The sequence below is a fragment of the Hermetia illucens genome, chromosome 3 (genome assembly GCF_905115235.1).
Source record: "Hermetia illucens chromosome 3, iHerIll2.2.curated.20191125, whole genome shotgun sequence".
NCBI classification, from domain to species: Eukaryota; Metazoa; Arthropoda; class Insecta; order Diptera; family Stratiomyidae; genus Hermetia; species Hermetia illucens.
In genome coordinates this window covers 52300432-52325931 of record NC_051851.1, presented here as the reverse complement: position 1 = coordinate 52325931, position 25500 = coordinate 52300432, and the positions used below count along the sequence as shown (strand labels likewise).

At 42.8% G+C, this 25500-nt stretch overlaps 1 pseudogene; it reads right to left on the bottom strand.

The window, feature by feature from the left end:
- Positions 1-20171, bottom strand: part of LOC119652016 — a 49380-nt pseudogene extending 29209 nt beyond the window's left edge.
- Positions 20172-25500: the final 5329 nt, after the last annotated feature.

Below are 25500 nucleotides of genomic sequence, written 5' to 3'. Positions count from 1 at the left end.
AGAGGGGATGTCTAAAACAACTGATAACTCAGTCATCTCAAGTCGAAGATAGTCAAACATATCGAAAAGCCTCAACGGTAACTCTATTCCAGACTAATGGCAACAGTTTGTAACAACCAACTGCACTAATAAAGCGAACAAATGAATCGATGCCGTAGACATGCTTCGATTTTCTATATTTAATGATTTGGTTATCTACCGAACCTCATCCTCAGACTCCTTTAGAACGTCACATCAGCAAAATGTTTTCAGTTGAACGGGAAGGTACCAAAATGTTATCCTTGCCAACCCCATAGCGAAGAACGGATCTACTGCAACGTAAGCGTCGTCGTGATGTTGAACTTACTCCCACATTGTTATTTCGAGCTCTATTGGAAATTATTAAGGAACAACTGTATCTATTCTGGCTCGTCACTGTCAGCAGCGAGATGACGTGTCATGTTAAAAAGTTTGCAGGATCAGGAAAATTAAATGAAAGCACTTTCGGCAATTGCGACTTAACATCAGAGGATGAACCCTCAATGAAACATTAATTTAAAAAATTTGTGCACGAACTTTGTCGGAAGTAAATCTACTAACAGTTGACAGATTTCCCCAGTTGACGATATTATTTCAAAATGGTTGTATATAGTATTTGCAACTATATAATAGAAATATTTGGTTACCTGTTGAAACCGGAAAAGAATAAAAACACACACTCTTGATCACTAGAAATTTTAATTTCTAAAAACATAAGGTCTTGTGTAATGAATCTATAAGGGCAGCGTTGTATCTCAGGTTGATTAGTAGCAGAAGATATTATATAAAGTCATCTACATCCAAACCCAACTACAGAAAAAACCCGACGAATCGCCATTCAAGTTGGTTCAGGAAGTTCAATGGGATTTTGTATCACTTCTGTCATTATTGTAAAACCCCCTCCCCAATTCTGTTATCAATAGCACTCCCAGCTGGTCATTGCCTTACCTCCTTCAGCTATCAAACAGCGGGTTAGTGTGGAGACAGCATCAATTCATCGGATGAGTTGAATGGCCTTCATTTCGTAACTTAATTTATATTCAATTTTAGGAATCTTCTGACTAACTTACATATCTTTGAGCTGATGAGAGTCCATCCATTCGAGGAATCGCTTACAATCAACTAGTATATATGTACATTTCCTCAATTTAAAAAGCCGCCAGTTTGATAATCAACAACTATTCTGTGAACCATATTATGTCCTCCAATGCGACAAGCAGGCGGCACGAAACCTTGGACCGCACATCAATAAAGGCAAGACAAAGTATATGGTGGCAACGTCAGCACCAAAACCCAACCAACCAACAACATCAAACCGCACTGGTCAAACGGGTAAAATAAAGATGGGAGACTACAACTTAGAGACCGTTGATAATTTCTCCTATCTAGGGTAAAAAATCACAAACGATGCAGTGAAATATCATATGCTCTGGATCCTCCGGTATGCCATCGCATCTGGGACAGTTCGGAGAATCATCCAACCCAAAGCGGTGCAGATACTGAATGTGGCAACCACCGTGTCCCGTGAGGAACTGGGTAATGTGGTAGTTGGTCTCCCCATGTTTTCGCTCAAGCCACACCCTAATGTTGGGAATGAGCCTGTGCGTCCACCGACCTTTCGTAGACTCGCCTCATCTGCGTTGCCAGAGATCAAGCGAATCTGACCTTGCCGCATTTCTACGCTATGCATGCCCCTCCATACGTCTTGCATTGTACAGGACACTCATTTCTTTGGCCAGAATGTCAACCGGGATCATGCCTGCCACCACCAATACTGCCTCATCTGATGTGGTTCTAAAAGCACTGCAAACCCTCAAAGCCATCCGCCGGTAAACCGAGTTCACCAGCTTCCGTCTCTGAGTTTGCAAGCGCCTCTGCCCACACATGCGACGAATAGAGCAGAATGGAGCGCACCACTCCGGCTAGCACCAACCTCCAGCAATGTTTCGGTCCACCAATATTTGGCAACATTTTTGCAAGTGCCGTGGTGGCATTGGCATGCATATTCTAGGGTTCCCTAAAACTCAATTTGGTGTGAATTATTACCCCCAGGTATTTAATAGCCGGCTTTGATACGACCGAATGTCCACCGACCTCCACAGTGTTATTTTTTCTGCGGTTCGTTATTAAGACCGCTTCCGTTTTCGCGTCCGCCAAGGTCAGCCCGGCCTTTTCTAGCCAGGATTTTAGCGCTCTCACTGTTTCCGTCGCGTAAACCTTCACATCTTCTGGGTATTTCGCTGCAACAACCACAGCTAGTTCATCAGCAAAGCCGACAATCGTAGTCCCCTCTGGGACGGGAAGAGCAAGCACCCCATTATACGTGATATTCCACAACAGGGGACCAAGTACCGATCCCTGTGGTACCCCGGCTGTGGCAATGTACTTTCTGGGGCCCTCATCCGTCCCGTACCAGAGAGTTCTCTCTGAGAGGTAGTTTTCCACCAAATTCGCTAAGTATCCGGGGACACCTATGTCAGCCAACGCCCCTTTAATTCTATTCCAGTTGGCCGAGTTGAATGCGTTTTTCACATCCAACGCCACCACGGCACAGCAGCTGCCAGAAATGAGTGCACCTTTTGCCAGGTTTACCACCATGTTAGTTGCGTCTACCGTAGAGTGGGCGCGTCGGAAACCAAACTGGCGTTCCGACAAACCATTGCTGGCTTCGACGATGGGCAAGAGTCTGTTGTAGATGACTCTCTCCATCATCTTCCCCATTGGATCCAACAGGCAGATAGGACGATACGACGCTGGGTTTCCAGGTGGCTTGCCAGGCTTCGGAAGCAACACCAACTTTTGCTTTTTCCACTGGGCAGGGAATATTCCTTCTTTTAGGCACGCCTCGAAGGTGTTGGCGAAAAGGTCGGGCCTAGTCTTCACTGCCAGTTTTAAAGCTCGGTTGGGGATGCCATCCAAACCTGGGGCCTTGTTGTCACCGAACCTACCACATATTTCCAGCAGCTCCTCCACAGTTACAGGCGGTATTATGCCGTCATTTAGCTGGACAAAAATTTGCCTTCCCCTATTTTCGTGGTGAGGGAACAGAGCGGTAACAATCTGTTTCAGGAGGCGCGGACAGGTCACCTGGGGTGATTTCCGCAGCCTTTTCATCACCACTCTGTAAGCCTCGCCCCAAGGGTTTATGTCGGCATGATCGCACAGCTGTTTGAAGCAGTTCTTTTTGCTCCTCCGAATGGCTTCCTTTAGGCGGCCACGCAATTACTTGTGTACCTCCTCTCGACCGTCGCCACCGGGTTTTCCCCTGAGCCTCTGGCAAAGCCTCCTTGCCCGAAAACATGCGGCTCACAAACTTGCGATTTCGTTGTTCCACCAGTAGTTGGGTTGCCTACTGGGGAGCAATCGCCTTCTGGGCATAGTAGCATCGCATGCTTCCGTCACCCAACGAGTGATCTGGGTGGCTTTCCCTCCAGCCGTAGGGATATGTCGGATTTGAGCACAGCGGAAAACGTGTTCCCCTCGAAAGCTTTCACTGTCCAGCCAAGCATGCCACCGGCATTCTGCGAAAACTCTTCTTCGAGCTCGATCCGCCCTTGATCTCTATGCAGATTGCCTGATGGTCGCTGTGAGTATAGTCCTCACTAACATGCCAAGCGATTCTACTGGCTAAAGTGGCACTCACGTATGTCAGGTCCACTATAAACCCCAGGCCCCTTCCCAGGAAAGTGTACGAAGTCCCAACATTCGCCCCATAGGCTTTCCTTAGCGTTTTCACCACTGACTCTTGTAGTCCGGCAAGATCGAACTGTTTTTCCAACGCTTCGCGAACCTCCTCCTTCGTCGTGATTTCGTCTATATCTTTGCAGGTTATAGGGATCTCCGGCCTGCTAGCTCTTATGTCGGCTTCCCGACCTGCGTCCGCCTTTGAAGGTTCTATCCCTTTTCTCGAGGTAGCCACTGCAATATTTTCACTGGCAGCTTCAGACGTACTTTTCATGAACTCCACCCCTTTTGGGAGTTGAGCCCTTTTTTCTTTTCGGGGTTTGCTGGCCTGTTGAGTCATTCAGCTTCTCGCGCAGCCTCTTCCCCGGTTTCTCCCCTTTTTTGTTTTGAAATGGACCCTATAACGAGTGCAATAACTTTGAACACCAAATATAAAGATTCCTGAATTCCACATATTGGTTTGAAGACATGATTGATATTTCTGTATCATCATCAAACATATAACTTGATACTTTTACGTATTTTAAACATATAAAAATAACCAGGCTGGCGCTTATTTCCATTACGGTTAAGTTTCTTAAAGGTTACACGTTTCCCTGAACTTCCCCAATATGGTGACGTGCAATCATTCAGTCAGTCCTTCAAGTGTAAGCAGTGCTGAAATATTACAATTAAAACTTCTTGAAAAATTGGAAAACCATATGGAATAAACTTATGAGTCTGAGTAAAGCCTGCCATCAATTACCCCTGAACAGTTCATATTTTATCCGACTGCCTATTGCCTTAAAATCAACATACACTTATCGGCAGGCCGAATGGCACCGGCAGTTCAACCCTGGTCGTAATACCCGTGGGCATAGAGTGTCGCCACCGCATTGTGGCAGTAATAGCCCTTTCAGTGGAAAATTTCCCAAAAAAAATTCAAATAAGCGCTGGTGATTTTTCTTGCCTAATTATATACCTTATCCTTGCGATTTTGTTCTTTGTGCTATTCTTTAATATCACACTCTAAGGTAGTAACTGCGCCTTTACCTCGATTTTGGTCGCATGCGGCGGCACTTGCCCTAAAAGGAGCAAATGCCGGTGCCATGACATGGCTGGAGTTAACAAAGAACCCCCTAACATGGGCATAAATAACCAGAACCCCTCACGCCAGTCAGTTTCGGATGCACATGAAGTCAAAAGCTCCAACTACAAATCTCCAACTTAAAGATAAATAAATCGGGAAAGCGCTTGAGGTATGAAAGGTTTTGTTGATGTTTCATGTAATAATATTCGGGTATATGATCATCATATATATGATATATGATTTCATTTGGAGATAGCTCGTAGTGTATATGCGTTCAACGTACCCAATATTCAATTCGATGTTATACTAACATTTTGTCTCTTAGGGAGTACCCATTTGACGCAAAAGAGGCATTTTTGACCAAACTTTCCAGTAGGCCAATATTAATGCGGGTCTAGGATAAACTAAGAGGGGCTTCGCAGCAAATTTTAAAGACATATTAATATACTATTATCGACTTTATTTTAGCAAATATCGATATAGAAGGTATTTTGGAGCCTAAATGTCAGAGAGAGAGGCACTACATTGATTTTTTCAGATTTTTCTGGTATGTGGTTTCTGAGAATGGTTCTTTAATTTGAGAGACCCTTTTAAAGACCCCGAACTCTCCCGTTTCAAAATCAGCTTTAAAACTAAGATCCCATTTGAAAAGTACTTATCGAGACCTTTTATTTGATATCCCATATGATTATATTCAGTGAAAAAAAAATACATATTTCTTTTCCGTATGTGGGGACCCCCTTAAGTTCCGCATAAAATGATGTAACTCACTGCATGCAAGGGTTTTCCCAGTTCTTACTACAATAGGTACAACCGTTTCTGAGGAAAGTACGTGCGACAAACAGATTTTAGCGAGCGATTTTAATAAAGTTTGGTTTTTTCAACAACAAAGCCTTAAAAAATTCATCCGACTACCCTCTAATCGATACTGTCTAAATCCCAGATCGTCACCGCAACAATTGGAACAGTCATCTTCCGATCAAATCTTTCTTTTAAATAGCCGTGGCAAGTAGAAAAAACATGTCAGAAGTCATGTAAATAGATGCATCCTCATCCCCTAACAATAGCCTACCTCCCCAACTAGAAACAACCCTGTAAGATTCTTCCTTTTCCAGTACGGCATTCCCCATTTTAGTCGAGTAGTTAAATACATATGAAGGCAAGATTGTCCCCCTACCATCGATAGAGTCCACTAACCTCAAGTTAGATAACATCCACAAAATTGAGGGGAACGGTTGTGGCCGCATTAAAGCCACCCTTGACACAGCGAAAGACGCTAACCAACTAATGTGTCTAAAGGGTGGACTTCTATGTAGTTCAGCCTCATCAATGCGCTAAATGTGTCAGGTTACGCCGCACGGAAATTGTTGCACATCTCATGTTCATAATGGTGGATCCGAGGGCAAATGTGAAGGAAAATGCACAAAAACCTTCTATGTGCAATGTCAAAGCTCAATTTACAATGATCGATAGTATGTAAAATGATAAGAACACCAAATATTGCGTCAAATATGGTAGCGGCAATTCACAGTACAACAGTTTGGGAAGCAAGAAGAAAGTCCGCCAACTATTTTTTATACTTAAATTCCGATGAATCACTCGACAAAAACTTCCCCATGTTATCCACCCCCAAACCCAGAAGGAGTTGAACGGATAGATTAACAGCAAAATGTAATATAAATTGGTCCCTAAGAAAAATAATACGCCCGCATCATTCCCGTAGTATCCTCGAGTGGCAATGCCGTTTGAACGTGCGTCGTTCGCCAAAGTGAGCCATCTCGAGCGGCCCAGTCCAACAACATTGAACCTCAGAGAACCTTATGCGACATAGTCCAAAATAAAAATCCCCTCCTAACTGCATTTGCTGTTCAACCACCTGAAAGTTAAATGGCCAAAATCTTTCAGAACCATATCCAAAGTTTATCCAAGAATAACCTTGCCTTGTAAAAGACCTACAGAATAAAGCACAAACCTAAATGTGTAGCCATATCAGGACTCGCCCTGGTTGCTACAGTCAGAAATGACTAGTACGATAGTGCTATCCCAGCGGTTAAGGAAGGTATCCACTTACGCAAACTAAAATTCCAGACCCATTTTGGTTATCATTCTAAAACTATGAACCTTATCCCCAAACTCACTATAGCGTCAGTGTACCTTCCTCTTCATCTTCCCACAGACACCTTTCCAAGACTAAAGCCTTGGTCTTCGGAGACACATATTCCTCACCTAAAGGGCAAGCCATGAGGAACCTTGTCGAATTTAACTTCTTAAACAATGGAAACTTTACTTTAACGGCTCGGAACATAAACGACGCAACAAATGCTGTATGTTCCTGAAACACACTGCACAATCCTAGCTTCAGTAGCCACTACTCAGTCATCTCGCCGCAAATCAGATAAATTCAACTTGCGCTCAAAGTTACAACACGTTTCGATCCCTCCTTCTTAAAGCTCTTATGACGATCTTGTCAAGACAGAAGAACCGCGTACTTAAATCAACCTTCCTGACCAATGGGAAAGAGCAAACCCAAAAGCGTGGTTATAGCTATCTTTCAACCCCCTTTTTATAGGAAGAAGAGCCGCTTTAATAGAATTCGGAACCTGGGCCACCTACAGTCGACGAGAAAAAGAAACTCAGGGAGCCTACCCTTCGAAAACTCGCCTCGAATCATCAAAAACTTCCGGGTTAAAATAAACAACTTCAAGTTGCTGCATGAGGAAAACAGGGGACTTTTCGTATGGGACCGCCAAAACAACAGTCGGTACTTAGGCATGCTACATGACCAAGACCAAAACCCTCCAGCCTGTATTCGTCCAGCAGCCTCTTGCTTTAGAAGAACTCCACTCAGTACTTACCAAGCGTAAAAGACGTTCGGTTCAGGAGATGGACGAGTAATTGGGTTGATATTAAAATACTTCCTACTTCGAAAAAGGGCCAAGATCGCCATGATCAGATCAATTTTCCTGATATGCGTCTTCGCAAAGATTGTGAACTATACGACTAAAAACATGCTGATGGTTTTCCTTGAGAAGCAAGACTATTTACCACCTAATTCCTATGCGCGTAAAATAGGCGAATCCACGGCATCCTGCATACTCAATTGCCTCCTCCACGTCTCTGTTGACAGAGGTAAGAGACGTTACGATTAGGCCATAAAAAGAAGATCTTATCCCCGTGAAGAACATGTTGGTGTCAATCCAAGTACCCACTGGCATATCGGGTCTCGGTAGTCAGATTCTTGTTCCACAAGACATTGATCCTAGACGAAGAAACCATCGAGGTGTGCAATGACATTACTCAAGGTTGTGCCCTCAACCCAGTCCTCACTCAATTCACACTAAATTTAATTTCCTAATATGCAGATGTTTGAGAGCGAGTTGTGAGAGCGACATGACTCACGGAAATGAAGGCTTCATTACTACTAAGACAGCGGAGTCATGAATTAAGAGATGGATGCACGAAGTTGAAACTGTCGCTCAACCTTGAAATGTCTGAGACCATCTCCTGCATAGAATCGCACATTAGGGGTTTATATCTTCGAATTAACAACACCTGCCTAGAACATGTGAAGTTCATCAAGTCTCTAGGAAGGGTCATAAATAGTTCACTTACCGTCGGGTGAGATGGCTTGCAGATAGCAGCTGGAATACTCAGTTTTGTCTCGGGGCTTGCAAGAGATCTCCCACCTCAACAGAGCTTAATAATTTAGAAAATCGTCATCAGAACCATAATTGACTAAGCAGCTACCTCCACCCTGCTCGCCCGAAGTATATCGAATCCATTGAATCCTTGTCGACGTTTCAATATGGGTGTCCGGTCATTGTGGTGTGGAAAGAAATGAAACCTCGGAACCAGCAATTCGGATATCAGTGTCATTTACTAATGCCGCTACCAGGAACTGGGAAGAACCTTCGCATAATGGAAAACGCAGAGCCTTAACATTGCTAATCACACCAAACTTTCCTTGTCAAAACCAAACAAACATACTGTCAATTTCATCCTGCCGAAAAGCAGGGATATTTGCAGAAGTATTTTGGGCATTCTGACAGGCCATAATTCAGGAGCTCTCCAAAATGGTACGTGTCCATCCTGTAATGAGGAAGCGGAATCCAGGGAATATTCTCTCCGTGAGTGCCCTGCCTTTGGACGCATCAGACATAAGATTTTTGGTGATGATGTGCTCCAAATGCAGCGAATAGCAGCACATTCACTAACGGAAATCCTGCGATACATAAACGAATCGGGGATATTTGGTTTGACAGGGGAATCGAGTACAATGGAAAGGGCAAAGTGGCAAAAATTGATAGAAGGAATTGGAAAGCTACGATGATTGGACCAGTCAAACGTGGAAAGGTAAAATCCCCGCAAAGAAGGAAAGGGACGAAGAACCTAGAAAAACCCAACAGTAATGAATTTCGACAAACTGTCAAACACTCATTTATAAGGTGGAGAGAGAACAACACAATCATAAGAAAAGCCGGAGGTTCGGCAGGGAGTGAATCTTTAATTTCAATTATGACCCTACCGCCAATACACAATACTTGCGTGATGCAGTCCGATCCTTGTGGCAGCGAAAGTCGAATACCCTTCGGGGGTTCGGAGTTCGGAATTTAATCGTCAAGTCAGGTTTCAGAAATACTAATAGCATAATGTTACTGAACCAGTCTTGTTCTTAAAACCCTAACATTTTAGTAAAACAGGGGGACAGTGAACATGGAGCCAAGATGAACGATTTTGAAAGAAGCTGTCACTCGGTTGGAGTTGCTTTCTTTTGTCAATTCAACATAAGACAATGGTGGAAATAAGCTAGCTTTGTACTTCATGTATTTCAGAGCCCGTCCACAGATGTATCAAACGTTTCAATGGTAGCACTGTTTTGCTTGGTAGGCCATCTTTAACCCAGGGCCACTAGGACAAGTAAATGAAGTACCCGGATTTAAAGCAGCGGCGGGAAGTAAAACTTGATCGGTGATCTTCCTAATCTGCTGAGGCGTTGAAAGTCTACGGAAGCAAACAGGATCGAAGACTTTTCCGGAATAGCTCCTGTGAAATACTGGAGCAGCCGTGCTGCTACATTCTAGTGTGTGTGGAAACAAACCTAGAACTTGTTATGCCGGATCGTAAATTCAAGATGTCGATAAAGTGTTTGGCTTACTTTGTGTGCATTTGCAAGCGCTTACAGCCGATCCGATTAAGTGTCAGTTTTTTGGCGCAAATCAAAGTAATTTTGCTTACATGCTCAGAAAACACACGAACTTTCAAACATGTACAGTATGGTCCCCAAGATCATATCAAACTTTTGTTTTTGTTTTTGTTTTTGAGCATAACAATTTCTGTCAAAGTATCTACCCATGGCATACTCAGATACCCAGCACTTATTCCACTGTTGATTCCACTATGGGCCTAAAGATACGTGATTCATTTTCAACCCTAATTAGCAACACTAATAAACCAAATAAAACCAAGTAATTCGTACTTCTAGGAAATCGAAGCAAAGTTATAAATTAACATTACATTATCAAATAAAATTGAATTGTGATTTTATTTCACTATAAATTTAACAGAGGGAGCTATAAAAAATTTATTTAAAAAAAATCCAATCCAAATATCTTCTAAACGACCCTCCCTTAAATCATTATTGTCTTAGCTCACTAGCAGGCAGTAATTTCACACCAGTAAGTAATAAACCATCTTTGAATTTCCGACTTTGCAATTATGACAAACGCTCTAATTACCATCTTGAATAACATTTTAATGGTCCCTAATTAATTAGAAAGGCGCAAGTCCATTCCTCATCCTACCTTTCGTCATTATCGTCCTTAGAATTTTCCGGAATGACTTCAGAAGTGTATGTATTCTACTCCACCTTCACATTTTTGTCACAAGGGAATTGTCTTAAGCTTATTTGAATGTCCTTCGTTAGTGATAACAGAAAGCGTTGTTTGGTATTCGTATAGTGATAAAGGGGGAACAGATGGCCAGTAACTGAGGAGGAGGTTACTCCAATTAAATTTATAAAATCCAGAAACATTTCCAAACTACCACTCCCCTCCCGCTACTTTAAAATCAACATTTTGAATTCAATTGGTTTCGAACCGAGCCCCCAAAGTCAACATATGGCCTAAAGTTAAAAATCTAACTGCCTTGCTTCGCCCATTCTCTCCTATTCAAAAGGCAAGTAGAGTACTAGGAAATCAACCCACGATTTCCCGGTATCAACCAAAGACCAAGTAACAGTAGAGTAATGTTGACCATGCCCTTTAAAAAACAGCTAGAAGGAAGGATTCTTTGATTTTAAGCAGAGACGAAAAATAAGACCACAACCAGAGATGGTTTTCGTAACCCTAGCAATAATGAGAAACGTGCAGTGGAAAACAAAAAGGATGCCGAACTGAACTAGATGACGCTGGAAAAATTGTTAGAAAATAGACTGAGCAGGAAATAAGACCTTCATTAGAATGTTTAATGATAAAAAATTTTCGCGTTTATTATAATGGGGCTGTCAACAGTGGGGGATTCTTCCGCTTTCCTTGCTACTTTTCTCACTTCACTGTATTTAATTTTGAAAGGATGATTCTTGTGGAGAACATCCTCCTATGTTACAAAGAAAGACAAGAAATCTTGCCTTTTCTTATGAGCGGAAATTAAATTTCGACCCTTTTTAATCAAATATTGTTTTTGAAGGTTAGAGAATTGTTGTTGCTTACATCCAAATCTATAAAAATAGTCAACTTATAAAAGTGTTTACTCACTTCCGGGAGAATCTATTGAGGCGAATAAAATCTCTCTCAATAGGTCCTTGCATTTTTGATTAAGTCAGATAAGATGAAACAAATGTAAAAATACTAAACAATATGTTTTCTGAGAGGAGTATATAAAATCGTATCTGAAAACACTATTACTTAACTTAACAACTTTGATCTGAATGATATAAAGTCGAATTTCAACCGTGGGCTCAACAAAGCCGTTGCAGTAGGGATCTCAACATCTTGGCGTCAAAAATCCCATATCGTTTCCTCTCAAGCTTTTTTTGCTATCTTCCTTCGACCCCATAAACCTACAACCTTTTATTACGGCGAACTACATATTTCCCAGATTCACAAATGCATATAATAAAATCAAAAAAGCAACCTTCAGATAGGAATATAATGGAATATGGAGAAAGATGGAATCTCAACCAAACTTATGATCTGTAAGGTTTTTATATTCAAAGTACAGAGGACCCTCATGGTGACTTTATTATGATATTCGAAGTTTGTTTTAAAATAAATAAATACAGATTAACAAAAAATAGGTGAATACATTTTTCCAAAAATTCACTATTAACGTAAGTTTAAAATAAACTATAAAAAGTTGATATATAACATATAAGTTGTTATATATTCAGCCGGTTTCAAAGTGTCCACCCATGCACGAATACATATGGTTATTCATTTTACGAAATTCCTAGGTACGGGGCCCCTCTACAGGTATTTTACTCCAATTTCGAGGCAAAGCTTGCTTCTAGAACTCCAAACTTTCACGGCGTGTTACACATGCCTCACACTTTAATGACGCTGACGGTTTCGCTAACATACTCTTCAGCGTCTTCAGGTTGTTTCGCGACACCACCCACAGCTAGATCATCCGCAAAACCGATTATCGTGCCTCATTTAACACGGGAAGACAAGGAAAGCGTTGTATATCACATTCCACAGGAGAGGACCCACACTCAGCCCTATGGCACTCTGGCTATGATGGTGTACTGCTTAGATCCCTCATACCTATCGTACCAAAGTGTCCTCTCCGAGAGGTGACTCTCGAGAAACTTAGTCAAATAATTCGGGACACCCGTGTAAGCCGATGAGCTTTTTATCCACTCTGAATTGCTTCAAAACGACTTTTACGGCATCGATCGTTGAATAAACTCCATGAAAACCAAACTGTCATTCCGATAAGTTATCCCCATATTCTATGATAGGGAGAACTCTATTGTAGACGACCCTTTCGATCATCTTTCCTACCGCGTTGATGATGAATGTTCTGCATATTTATTGAACTTCGGAAGCAAAAATTTTCTGCACCTTTTTGAACTACCGCAATCACCGATGCATTTCGCAGTAAGCAGCGCTTGAGGAACAACTGCTCTCTAAGTCGGCCAACGACCCTACCTATTTTTTCTTAACTAGCCGCCAGTAGTTTTAACGCTGCTTCAGCCGGCAGGCTTACAGTTGCCATTTGCGTGCCTCCATGTGCCCGGCCCTCTGAGAGCATATGCTCCAGGACAATTCCTGGAGGATGTGTTCTCGACCCGGTTATTTGCGGTTGGCCCCCTAGTGGGAGTTTCATGGTGGTTGTGGTTATGCCTACATCGCGGGCAGAGCTCCTCGGAGCTCAAGCGTGGAGTTGCGCTGTTCAACTCGGGCGCCGTACCCCTTAGTTGCGGCAGAGGTGTTAGATAGGCCTCGCATCCACTGGTATGAATGCTGAGCCTGCACTCAGTATAAACCAGCGCTGTGCTTGCATGGGGAGGCATGATTGTGGTCCCAAAATCAATCCGTGTCGAAGAGGACCGTGTGATTATGCCTACACGGCAGGTACTCACGTTAAACCCCCAGGACTTTCATGTGCCTTCCTGAGTCGTGCAGACTCATGCTCTGACCATGTTTTTTGTCCTTTATGAATTCGAACTCTATTATTTTCCGAGTAGGGCGAATGATTATTCGTCCGTATTCAGACATCATTTCTCTGTTTAGCTCTTCACCTCTGCGCTTTCACATTTATTAGCTTTCCGTGAGCTGCCTGATTTCCATCCTTCAACGTCATTACCTTGGGGTGAGATCACAGGATCGTCAAGCTTCTCCTAAATGGATCAGGCACTAGTTCCTGCGAGATCTCCCGCCCAGGTGTAGTCACCTCACTATGAGCTGACGAATGTCCAGTCTGTGAATCACATTTCCACGCCTTTAGAACAGACGGTCTTAGGTGTGATGTATTATATTCCTTGTAACCGCTTCTTTCTCTAGACTACTTGTATCAGATGCGAGAATGGCCAAGTAATCCGCCACACTCTAATCGAGGAATATCGACGACCAGGAGCCTGTTTGCCCACTGCTGCCGGTACTGAGGTTCCGAGCCCCTGCGCCGCAACTTTTACTCTCTATTCTTCCTCTTGTTCTGGAGGTCCCACAGTCATTTTTGTCCACGAGTAAGTGTTTTTTTCTACCTACCCAACCGGCGCATGTTTACGCCTATGCAAACACACCACGAAATCCGTACAAGTGCATGCTCATAGGCATCCGCCCAGCATTTCCTTATAGGAACGCATCTGATGGGGGATCTGAGGACTCCACATAGGTATGTCTGTTTGTCTATTTGTCACACCTTTTATCTCAGAAGCGTTTACTCCTTTTAACACAAAATGCAGTAGAAAGGCGGGACCTATCGATCAAATTCCATATTTTGAATAATATAGTAATTTGTATTTACGGGGGGTTCGCCATATATGCAAAAGGAGGATGCAACATTTTTTTCAACGAGTATAGTCATGTAGGATATCAACTGAAAGTGAGTTTAAGGACTCTATTGAAAATAGCATCCAAACCAAGAGCTTTACTATATATACTATTTTCAAGCGAATCTTCCCAAGCGCCTCTACGATTACCACACGAATGGTAAAGATTTTCAACACTTGGTTATGGTTTTTGGGCTGCTTTATGCGGGCGAAGATCGCCATCTCTATATCAAGAAAAAGATGCGGGCAGGTCAATTGGCGGTGTTTGCCATCTCATCTTCTTCATAGCGCTGTACGCCATTCCTCACCGGTTTTTGGCTGCCCCGCGTGAAGTACCTTACGGTATTCGCGATCGGCATATCGGGTTTAGGCTTACCTCCAAGGTTTGCGTATATTTTCCGTTTCTCATCGAAGTCTGAAACAAACACACAAAATTGAAATCATCTCACTATCAATGCACTCTCAAATTAATCGCTGGACCTCCAGTTTCTGATGAGCTACTATTTTTACTTCTATGGAAATCTTGTTAATCCCCAGAAAGCGAAGGAAGAAAATGGTCGTTGAGATTCTGAAGAAGGTTACCCGCCTTGCGTGTAACAATTGAAGGGTTTTTTACGTGCTTACATCAACAACGTGCGGGTTAATTTGGAGGGCAGCTGCTCCATCTGCTCCTCATCGGTTTCAAAAAGGCTTTCCACAGCGTGAACAGGAGGAAAAACATTTTCAATTCAATTTCAATTGCGCGTCCTTTTCTTCCGTATTCAAGAGTGTTGGGACCGATCTATACGATCCATTTCAAATATAAAGTCAGTTTCTCAACAAAGATTCAAAAGATTCAAAGTCAGTTCGGTCTGACTACGGCACCAGCCTGACAGAGGCATCTCTGATTGCTGCTGATTTTAAACATCATTTTAAACATTGCTGTCATCTAACCTCGAAGAAAGCATGATACAGCTGCGCATTATCTGGCATCAAAACCCCCGAGCATAAAGTTGTTTGAGGCCGCAGTCGCTTGCTTTAAGCGCTATGTTTAAAAAATGCCTTCAATTGCAAACTTTACATATGAAGACGTCCTTACAGAAGTTTATTCTTCGAAGGTCATCTTAAACAGCAGGCCTCCAGTGCCGGCTTGGGACACCTCCAATGGTCAAAATGCTCAATGAGGGCTTACCTGCGACAGAACGGTGGCTTGAAGTTCAGGCGCTACAGACTCAATTTTAGGTGAGAGTTCGGGAGCCTGCAAAGTTGATATAAGTGGAAGAGTCTGGGGTGGCACCACTTGAAAAGGTATCTGGTTCTAATTAAGAAGTAGGAACACAATCCACTCTAGTCCAGTCAAACAGGGGTAGCGGAGGAGGGCAAGACCATCCGAAAGCTCGGGCCGTTGTGGAAGCTTGAAGAGGAAGATTAGCCAAGCTTTGGTATTGTATTATGTTTAATTCTTTTTCCATCTGAGCAACACTCGTAGTCGAAAAATCCGGTATTAGAAGCTAAAATGGTGAATATTGACGAGGTCCAAGGCGCCTTGAGGCCAAGAGCACCTAAAAATCGCCAACAGCTTGTGGACAATAGAAGTTAACCTACAAGAAAAATCAAGTCTATAGGGCCACACTGGTAATTCTGATCGTCATTATGTATTAAGTAGGTTCCAGCTGTCCTGGGCACGGATACTGTATCCTATATGGGTCACCGGGATTTAGCAGCTAAAGAGATAGAAACAGATAGAAGCCATGAGGAGCAAGTAAACTAAAATTGCGTCTCTGATGCTTATCATCACGGACCTGGAGTTTTATCAGGTGGAAAATCAAATGAATGCTGAAATGCAGCAGCAAAATACGGTGACGCTGAAGCAAGAGATTTCAGAACCCTTGATGGAATTGCAAACGTTGATGGCAGAGGTATGGGTCAAGCAGCAGCAACAGGGAGTTGTCAGGGAACGTAAGATGGCTTCAAAGGATTCGAAAAGGCCCGAAAGCATTTTCGAGGTTCATCTGTCGTGAACTTGGGAAAAGGATAGCTTCGTAAACATTGAGTTCCTTATTCCCTTAGCCTCCAAAGATCGATTTGTCCATGTCGAATATAAACCCACAACCTCCAATCCTAGGGGTCTCGTTTAGGAGCGATCAAGCAACTAATGTAACTTTTGGCAAACTTGCTTCAGATCTTGAAGGTCATCTTACTCCACTGTCTCTCTCAAGCGGTTGAACCGCGTTGTGTTGCGATGCACCAAACAGAAAGACAGGAACTCTAACCTTCTGCATTGGCCCTTATGCTTTGCTTCGCATCAGCAGAAATATTACTGTCATCACTATCCCCAACACTTTCCCTTTCCTTGAAACCGTCCTAGGAATCAACGATCACGATGCCATAATCCTCGACTTTCAACTTCCTGGTAGAGCCATACGCCCCACCCCAGCTTAAGTCCCTTACTCCAAGAAAGACAATTGGAAACGTATAAATACAGACCTCTAAATCCAAATTTCAACCACTCCTACTCCTGTCCAAAAGCCAAGTCTCCTACGATGTAATCGACCTAACAGTTCGTCCATACGCTAAAGTAATTCATCCAGTATGTGATAAACTGATGCAAACCCGTCCTCTCAGTTACCGCCATTTGATGTCCCTTCCCAAAAATATCCTGAAAATATCCCCCACTTTAAATGAAATTCGATCCCTAGACAGGTCAATCCGCGAGAGGGTCCGCACCCTCTTCACCAACCACCTCCTCAACCGCCTCTCAATACCGAACCTACCATATACAAAGAGCTCCAAAAACCTGTCCCCACCATGGGAAAATTTTCCACCAACATGCCATCCTTCCCCAAAAGCATCTCCCTCAGACCACTTTCTCCGAGCACACCGCTTCGCCCTCCATCTTGATGGCCCGCGTTTTGAAGATGAAGTCTATGAATCCATTTCAAACCCTCTCTCACGTCCATCTTTCCTACCTGGACAAGCTGGAACTGCCTGACCCCGAACTCCGGGAAAGCATCTCGCCCGATTGTTTCGTCAGTCAGAGCACCGTAGCAGCTTCAATAAGCGCAGAAAAAAATTAACAAGTCAGAAACCGGAAGTATGAAAAGTTTTGTTTGTTTCTTATATAAATATATTTGAGTAAAGACCTATCCCATTTGTACGTAGCCCGTAATGTAATTATTCATTTCAATGTGATATTGATATTAAGTATTTTGGGTTGCAGTTAATTTACCCGGAATTGACAAATTTGAGCTATTGTAACTTTATCAATAATGGTAGGATTCCAATCAAACTTGGGAATATTATGCCCTGCACTAAGTCGGTAATACCGCAAATTTATATAAACTTAAGGTGGGGAGAGGGGGGTTTCTAATCGATTTCCCAAAAAAACATGATAATATACTATTATCAACTTAATTAGAATAGATAGTGACGCGGAGAGTATTTTGAGCCCCGTATAGAGGAAGCTTCATGATTTTCAGATTTTTCGCATAGGTATTTTCCGGGAATCAGTCCATTAAATGAATTACTAATTTACCAACCCATGGCAAAACTAAAACTGGCTCTGGAAAATACTAATTAGAACCTTTCATTTGACATTCAACGTGACTATATTCAGTGAAAAAAATGTACACCCCATTTTGGATGTATGAAGATCCTCACAAAGGCAAGCACTGTGATGCCATCAACTCAATCCCTGATTTCCAATTAGTCAACCGACCGACATTTTTCTAGGACCGAACTGGAAAAGCCCCACAACCGACTGTCTCTTCAATCTAAGGAAGGCTTTCGACTAAATATGGCAGTACAGACCGACCTTTAAGCATTCCGGAGTTCTAAAATTATATTCTTATCTCTGCAAACTAATCCTTAGCTTCCTTACTAATGTCCTGCTGGTATCACACAAGGATCAGTTCTTTCTGCCACCCTCTTCTCCTTGTTCACCGCCGACCTCCGAACACCACTTTCACATCCGAGCCTTCCAATATGCGGACGACCTGATTCTCTACAGCTCCAGGTAGATAAAGTTCACCTGAATTCGTATTTAGATGAGGTTCACAAATACTTCTCTCCCTAAATCTCCATAAATGCCAAGTCATCCTGTTTCATGGAAACATCTGCTTAACGCCGAAAATGTGGATGGGATATCCCTACCCTATCCCGCAAAATTCACAGCGCTCCCATCCCAACTGTCAAAAAAGTCGCCTATCATGGGGTGATCATTAGCTACCTCATATCACCAAGACTTTCAGATACCTATGTCCTATCATCGAATACAACATCCGAACTCCTCAGAAGGTTAACCTTTTTTGATACAAATGGTTTATCCATCCCATCCTCGTTCTCGCCTTTATTTTTTGGTCTGACTGTTAGTGTTTCCTGTTCACTCCTTGTCATCTACACACTCAGGTTGTGCTTCAGTTTCACACACTTAACGCTGTGCAAGTGATAAGCTCACAGCAGCGATACAAACACAGACACCCACGACGGATTTGAGCCCAAAGCAACGAGATTGGGAGGCTGACGCTCTACCCCCTCAACCATCGCGCCGCCATCCCAAATGGAACGACTCCGCCACTGTTCTAACTCCTCCCAACCTATCCAAATACATCTTCAACCAGACCATAGCCTGTCATGCCCTCAACTTCCTCACCAATCTCATCTCAATCCAGTCATTACCCAGGCCATGCAGATCGAGATCGTTGAAGAAAACCTTATTCTGGTTTGACAAAATGTTTTCCAGATTTTCTGTTTCATTATACAGTAATGGGATTGCGTAGCGATGTTCCTCAAGACTCATAGCATTTTACGCATTGATCAAGTTCTACGCTTAGTCTGTCATTACAGGCATCTCCGTTTTTATCAAAACATGCTTAATATTATTTCGTGTATTATATATACAAGTGCACCCTCACATAACATCGACGGTCCTACACATGACGCTCGTGCCCAATTACAACTTAATTTCCTCTAAGTGCTTTCTTTTTGCGACATCGATACATTGTACGTGTATGTGCGAATCTACTTCTCGTAATAGGACATCATTAATCATAACGACGTACTAAAGAACTTTCAAACCAGACGGTCGTCCCCAGCCGACATCGCAACTGAAAATACTGGAAAAATGACAATGAAAAAATCCCAATAAAGTCTAAAGGTACCGCCATCATGAGTCCTCCTTCCTCCAGCAATTCGTGGCGGCACTTTAATTAGAAGTCATTAACGTTTTAATAACTTTTTACTGGAATTTTTGGTGTGACGTGGAAGGTGGTGGGTATTCAAGTGTTTTTTTAGTGATTCTATTTTCAGGTGGGTCTGCTTCTGTTTTCAAATCTTAAACATAAGAAACTGTCAGCTTTCCTTGTATACAGTTAGAAAGTTTTATCCATGCAAACACTGGAATTAGAAAATCTACCGAGTTTTGATGAAACTTAACCGTCAGCAGGGACGCTGCTTTTACTCATTGTTGAGACAATCTTTCGCAGTATGCTGGGGGTTGATAATTTTTGGAGCTAAGATAGAGGACACAGTATGTGTGACTGTTCCGCGCTACCATTAAATCCAATTCACTCCCGTTATATACCGGTAATTACTGTCACGTGACAGCATTGAAGAGGGTAACAATGGTGACATAGATCGCACGGTGTATTCTCTTTCTCGGAATTGCGTCTCTCCCGGATCCACTGAAACCATGAAGCTTACAATTGTAAACATACATCTGTACAGTCTAACGCTTGCTGCTCCCTGGTCCCATCCTTGATCCCCTTCCACAAGCGTAGCACACAAATTCTACTGTATGAGATTCGTCGTCTTCATCCCTTTCCGTTGCTCTTGTTCGTGCTATGTTGAGGGAAAACTGTTCAACGCCACTATATATGACAATATATACACTTACCATTTTCGTTTTGCAATTTCATTAAATTCCAGCATCCCGCCATAAATCTTCTGATAAAGGTGGTTTGAGGGTTTCACAGGACGACATTTTGTTTTTCTCGTATAGAAGGCAAGGAAAGTCCCGACGAAAAGAGAAGTTGGCATGGTGGATGGCACACAGCAATGGAAAGAACACAAAAAAGCGAAAGAAATTTTAACGAACGAACAACCGACGAACGAACGATTCTATTACGATAGTAAGGAAATGGAGAAGCAAAACTGGAACTAGAGCAAAATACGAAAAAAGTGTCCTAATAGGGCTGCACTAAAGTAAGGGAGGGAACTGTGTTTTAGCCTGAAGCTTCGTGAATTTCCAGATCGCTCACATGGCGATGTAAATTTTGATGAATTAGAGAAGCCACGGTTCGAGTGTTTAAATCTTGGGAAAGATATTTATTAATATTTGTGCATGAAAAGATTTAAAAGAAATATAATATTTTGCGCTTTATATATATACACCTGTCAATATTGGTAATCAAGAAAACACTTCTGCCAGAACTAGGCAAGTGAGAAATGTTGAGACATTGGGATCCCTGTAAGGTTTTTATGAAAGCCGGAGCTAATGCAAGCCTATTCCTTCAAAAATCTTAAAAGTGAAAGGTAATGCGTAAATTAAAATAACGAAATCTCTTTTCTCACCCCAACACAAAACGCCGAAAACTGACAAAGATGGGATATTCGCTCCATGTTGTGCTGCTTCCACTGTAACTACTGCCTTCATTCAAAACGAAAATACAGGGCTTTAGAATTAAGTCGTACCAACACCTGAGACCAGGAGCGTGAATGTTTTGCATTTAAGGATGCGGATGGTAATATTAAAATGTATAATTTTACATGTAGATTTTATTCGATATGTTTGCAGGAAAACAGTTGCTACTTGTTTGTTTAGCTTTTAGCAGCATCTGCTAGTTAAAAAGTGATAGGGATGAATTTAATGCGTACAGTAAAATGCATATGGGATTGTGTGTGGAAAGAAAGCATAGTAACTAAAGTAATTAAGGAACAAAGTTATTCAAATAAGATAGCTCACAATATTTTGAATCTGCTAAAAAAAGTTGGGTCCTGTTATATAATATACATAGTTAAGCATATCAAACGATAGCTTAAGCACATTAAACGATATGCAAAGTACTTATATGGTATCAATATTTTTTCCGAATTTGGCAACAACTGATCACCACCACCACCACTTGGATTCAGCTTTACGTTCTGTTTCTTATTTGTTTTCCAACTGTACGTTTTTATACATTTTTTTTTATCGAAAAGGGACATTTCACTGTTAGGATGCAGTGAAACTCTTATGCTCATTTTACTGGTTAAGTGTACCTATTATCATAACTATAGTATGCCAAGCAAACCTACAACCGACAGTAATTTCATTATTTTCCCTACTTCCAAGTACTTCAGCATCATTGCCTTCTAACCCAACATGGCCTGGAGCCCAGAGTATAATAATCGTTGGCGCAATAATCCATATTGGATCAGGGCCTTGAAGTATATTAAAGCACTTCATTCAATACCGTAACGATACACTACAGTATACCGTAGGAGACAATGCGGTCAGCATTGCGCTCGCCCGAGATTATTGTCCTGATTTGACCAGGTACTCATTCACAGCTAAGTCGACTGGTGTCCGACATCCAGACACGATAACAAATCCCTGTGCCACCAATGAAATTTAACCTTCCACTACGACAGCCCAGCGCTCTACCTAAATTAGTGAACAATGGCACATAACATGCTCCGGGTCCTCAGGTGTGCAACCGCACTCAGGACGAAAGGAAGAATCATCCAGCATGAATTGGTGCAGATACTTCCCCTAACCACCATGACCTGACAGGAATTGCGTCAGATGGTAGTTAATCTCGCCACTCCACTTGAGCCATCCAGACAGAGAGTATACAAACCTTTGAAGGCATTCCCATATCAGTTTAGAGTTTACCTGGCTGGACCTAAGTATAATACCTTGATCGCCACGTGGCTGTCGGTAAGAATAGCAATGTTCTGCCCCTATAATCCCTTTGAAAGTTTAAGGAAGCACATATATCTTTGATGTATATTTCTGCTTGGAATATACTAGTTACCCATTGGTTCAAAGTACTGATGCGGTTGGGTATGTCCTCATTGTCCCAATGATACACACGCAAGCAGTCTTAGGAATTTGTGTAAGCCCCAAAGCTGTTGCACTGAGTTCAGTTGTTTCTACAACGCCACTTTTCAAGGTCTTATTTAAAACGAAACCTTATTAACATCGGTTTACTGTCTATCCGACTATCTGTCTGTTTGTCTTTTTTTTTTATGGACAGAGGTAGTAATATAACAAAAACACTGCCGCGCCAGATTGCAACAATGTGTAGGATTCTCACTCACTAAAACCACCCCCACTTTCTCCTGCCTCCTTCTCCGCGGAACCGCCGCAAAGCATTACTGCGCTTTAAGCGACCAAACCTTCCGTTCTTCGTATCTTCCTTGCGCACTCCGCTTTTCCAAATTCCTCCTGTATACTTTTGAATGCGGAGTTCACCGTACACCAGTTTCCCTCCAACTTCATCGTTTCCCCGACGATGTTCTGCGGGCTCAGGTTGATTTTCAAGGAGTCTTCCAGGATCCTCCTCTCTGAGTAAAATCGTGGAAAGTGGAACAAAACATTCTCCGGGTCCTCAGGTGTGCAACCGTATTCAAGACAAAAGGAATAATCAGCCGGCCTAAATTGGAGCATACACTTCCTGTAACCATTATGATCTGATAGGAATTGCATCAGATGGTAGTTAATCTCGCCGTGTCGTCGCTGGATCCACTCCTCAAATACGGGAAATCAAACTGTGGGTCCAGCGACCCCTCTGCGAGTCATCCCACCGTTGCTGCCAGTTTTCCGTCTTTTGGTATTCTGCATCCTTTTCAGGTGAATTCGTTTTCCTTTTCACCGCCTGATATTGTTCTGAAGGCACTGCTTACCCTTAGCGCCATTATGCGGTAAGTCATATTTAACCTCCTCCGATTACTCTCACACGCTAGTACTTTGTCCCAAACTGGTGCTGCATACAATAGTGTGGAGCGAACCACTCCGGCCACAAGTAATCTGCGGCTGTATCTTTGGCCCTCAACGTTAGGCATCATTTGTGCTAATGATACGCTCGTACATTTCGTTAGCGTACACTTCAACATCTTCTGGTTATTTCGCGACAACCACAGCTAGATCATCTGCAAAACCGATTATCGTGGTCTCTTTGGCACGAGAAGGACAAGGACCCCATTGCACATGACGTTCCACAGAAGGGAACCCAAAGTGTACTTCTGCGGTGACGATGTACTGCTTTGATCCCGCATTCGTATCGTACCAAAGTGTCCATCCGTTTAAGTCAGTGAGCTTTTTATCCACTCTCAGCTGGCGGAACTGAACGCATTGCTGACGTCCAATGTCATCACGGCGCAGCATTCATTAGACGACATCGTGTCTGGAACCAGCTCCAAAACAACGTCTACGGCATCGATCGTTTAATGGGCTTGTCAAAAAATTGTCATCCTTATATTCAATGATAGGGAGCAGTCTATTGTAAATGGCCCTTTCGAACATCTTTCCTACCGTGTCTTTGAGGCAAATCGGCCGGTAGGATGATGGATATCCTGCGTGTTTATTCGGCTTCAAGAGCAAAACTAGCTTTTTTCCTCTTCCACCGGTCTGGGAAAACTCCTTCTACTATGCTTGTTACAAATATGCTGATAAACCCGTTGGGTCTGGTCATAACAACGAATCTAAGAGCTCTCTTAGGAACAGCATCCAGATCGGGTGCTTTGTTATCACCATGGACGTCACCTCTGGACGAAGCTACATACACTTCGATGCTCATCCTGCCGTGACAAGGAGGGAAATCTGATTTCCGACAGAATGGGCATATTGGAGCGATGGGTTGAGTATTTTAATGAACTGCTCAACAACGAAAATATCGGCGAGTTGGAGGTCCTGCCAACTGAAGACGACGGACAAATACTGCCACCACCAAGCATAGAAAAAACAGTCCGTACAATCCACCAGCTTAAAAAGCATAAGTCACCAGGAGTCGATGAAATTACACCCAAGTGGTTGATCAGCTAATGCTCAAGATGTGGGACAGCGAATCAATGCCTGACGATTGGCAAAGAGGCATTATCTGTCTCATACATAAAAAGGGGGATATCACGCAGTGCAGCAATTATAGAGGTATCATGTTGCTGAGTACCATCTATAGGTTATTCGCCTCCATCTTACTAGGCCCGATAGCCCCATACAACCAGAACATCAGTGGCACATACCAAAGAGGCTTCACTCCAAGCAAATCAGCAAAACATCAGATTTTCTCTGTGCAGAAAACAATGGAAAAACTTTTGGAATATGGACATCAGTTATAACATGGTCAGGTTAAAACTGTACACGGCCATGAAAGAATTCGGGATCCCGACGAAGTTGGTAAGACTGACTAGGCTGACTCTGACCAATGTGCGAGGCCAGATAAAAGCAGCAGGATCACTCTCAAGACCATTCGACATTAACAACGGTCTACGGCACGGGAATGCCCTATCATGCGTCCTCTTTGACCTGGCCCTCGAGAAAGTGATCCGTGATGCTGAGGTAAATGCGAGGAGCACGATGCTCTTTAAGTCCATCCAACTACTGGCCTATACTGATAACATCAACATCATGGGAAGAACGACGCGAGACGTACAAACTGCATTCATCCAGATCGAGCAGGCGGAGATTGGCGCGAGATCTTGGGCTGCACACCAATGAAGACAAGACAAAATATGTGATGGGAACGTCAGCACCAAAAGCCAACCAACCAACAACATCAAACCGCAATGGTCAAACGGGAAGAATAAAGATAAGAGACTGCAACTTTGAGACCGTTGATAGCCTCTCCTATCTGGGGTCGAAACCAATAACAGCTATCACGATGAAATCTGCGCATAGTTGTTGGTAGCCAACAGACAAAAACTGTTTCGCCCGAAACGTACCATAGGGTCGAAGCTCTTACTGTACAAGACAATGATCTTGCCAGCCCTCATATATTCCTCGGAGACTTGGGTTCTTAGCAAGAAGAATTGCGAACTCTTGGCCACATTCAAAGGAAGAATCCTCTGAAAAATTTTTGGCCCCCTACATGAGGATGGACGATTCTGTAACCTACATAACAGCGAAATCTATGAGCGATACCATAACCGTCAGTTTGTGGATAAAATCCGGTTGAATAGGTTGCGGTGGGCGGGTCATTTAATCCGTATGGATGAAGAGTAGAACGCAGATAAAGAAGACGAGGCGTAGGCCAGCTTTTAGGGATATCGAATTTGTGGA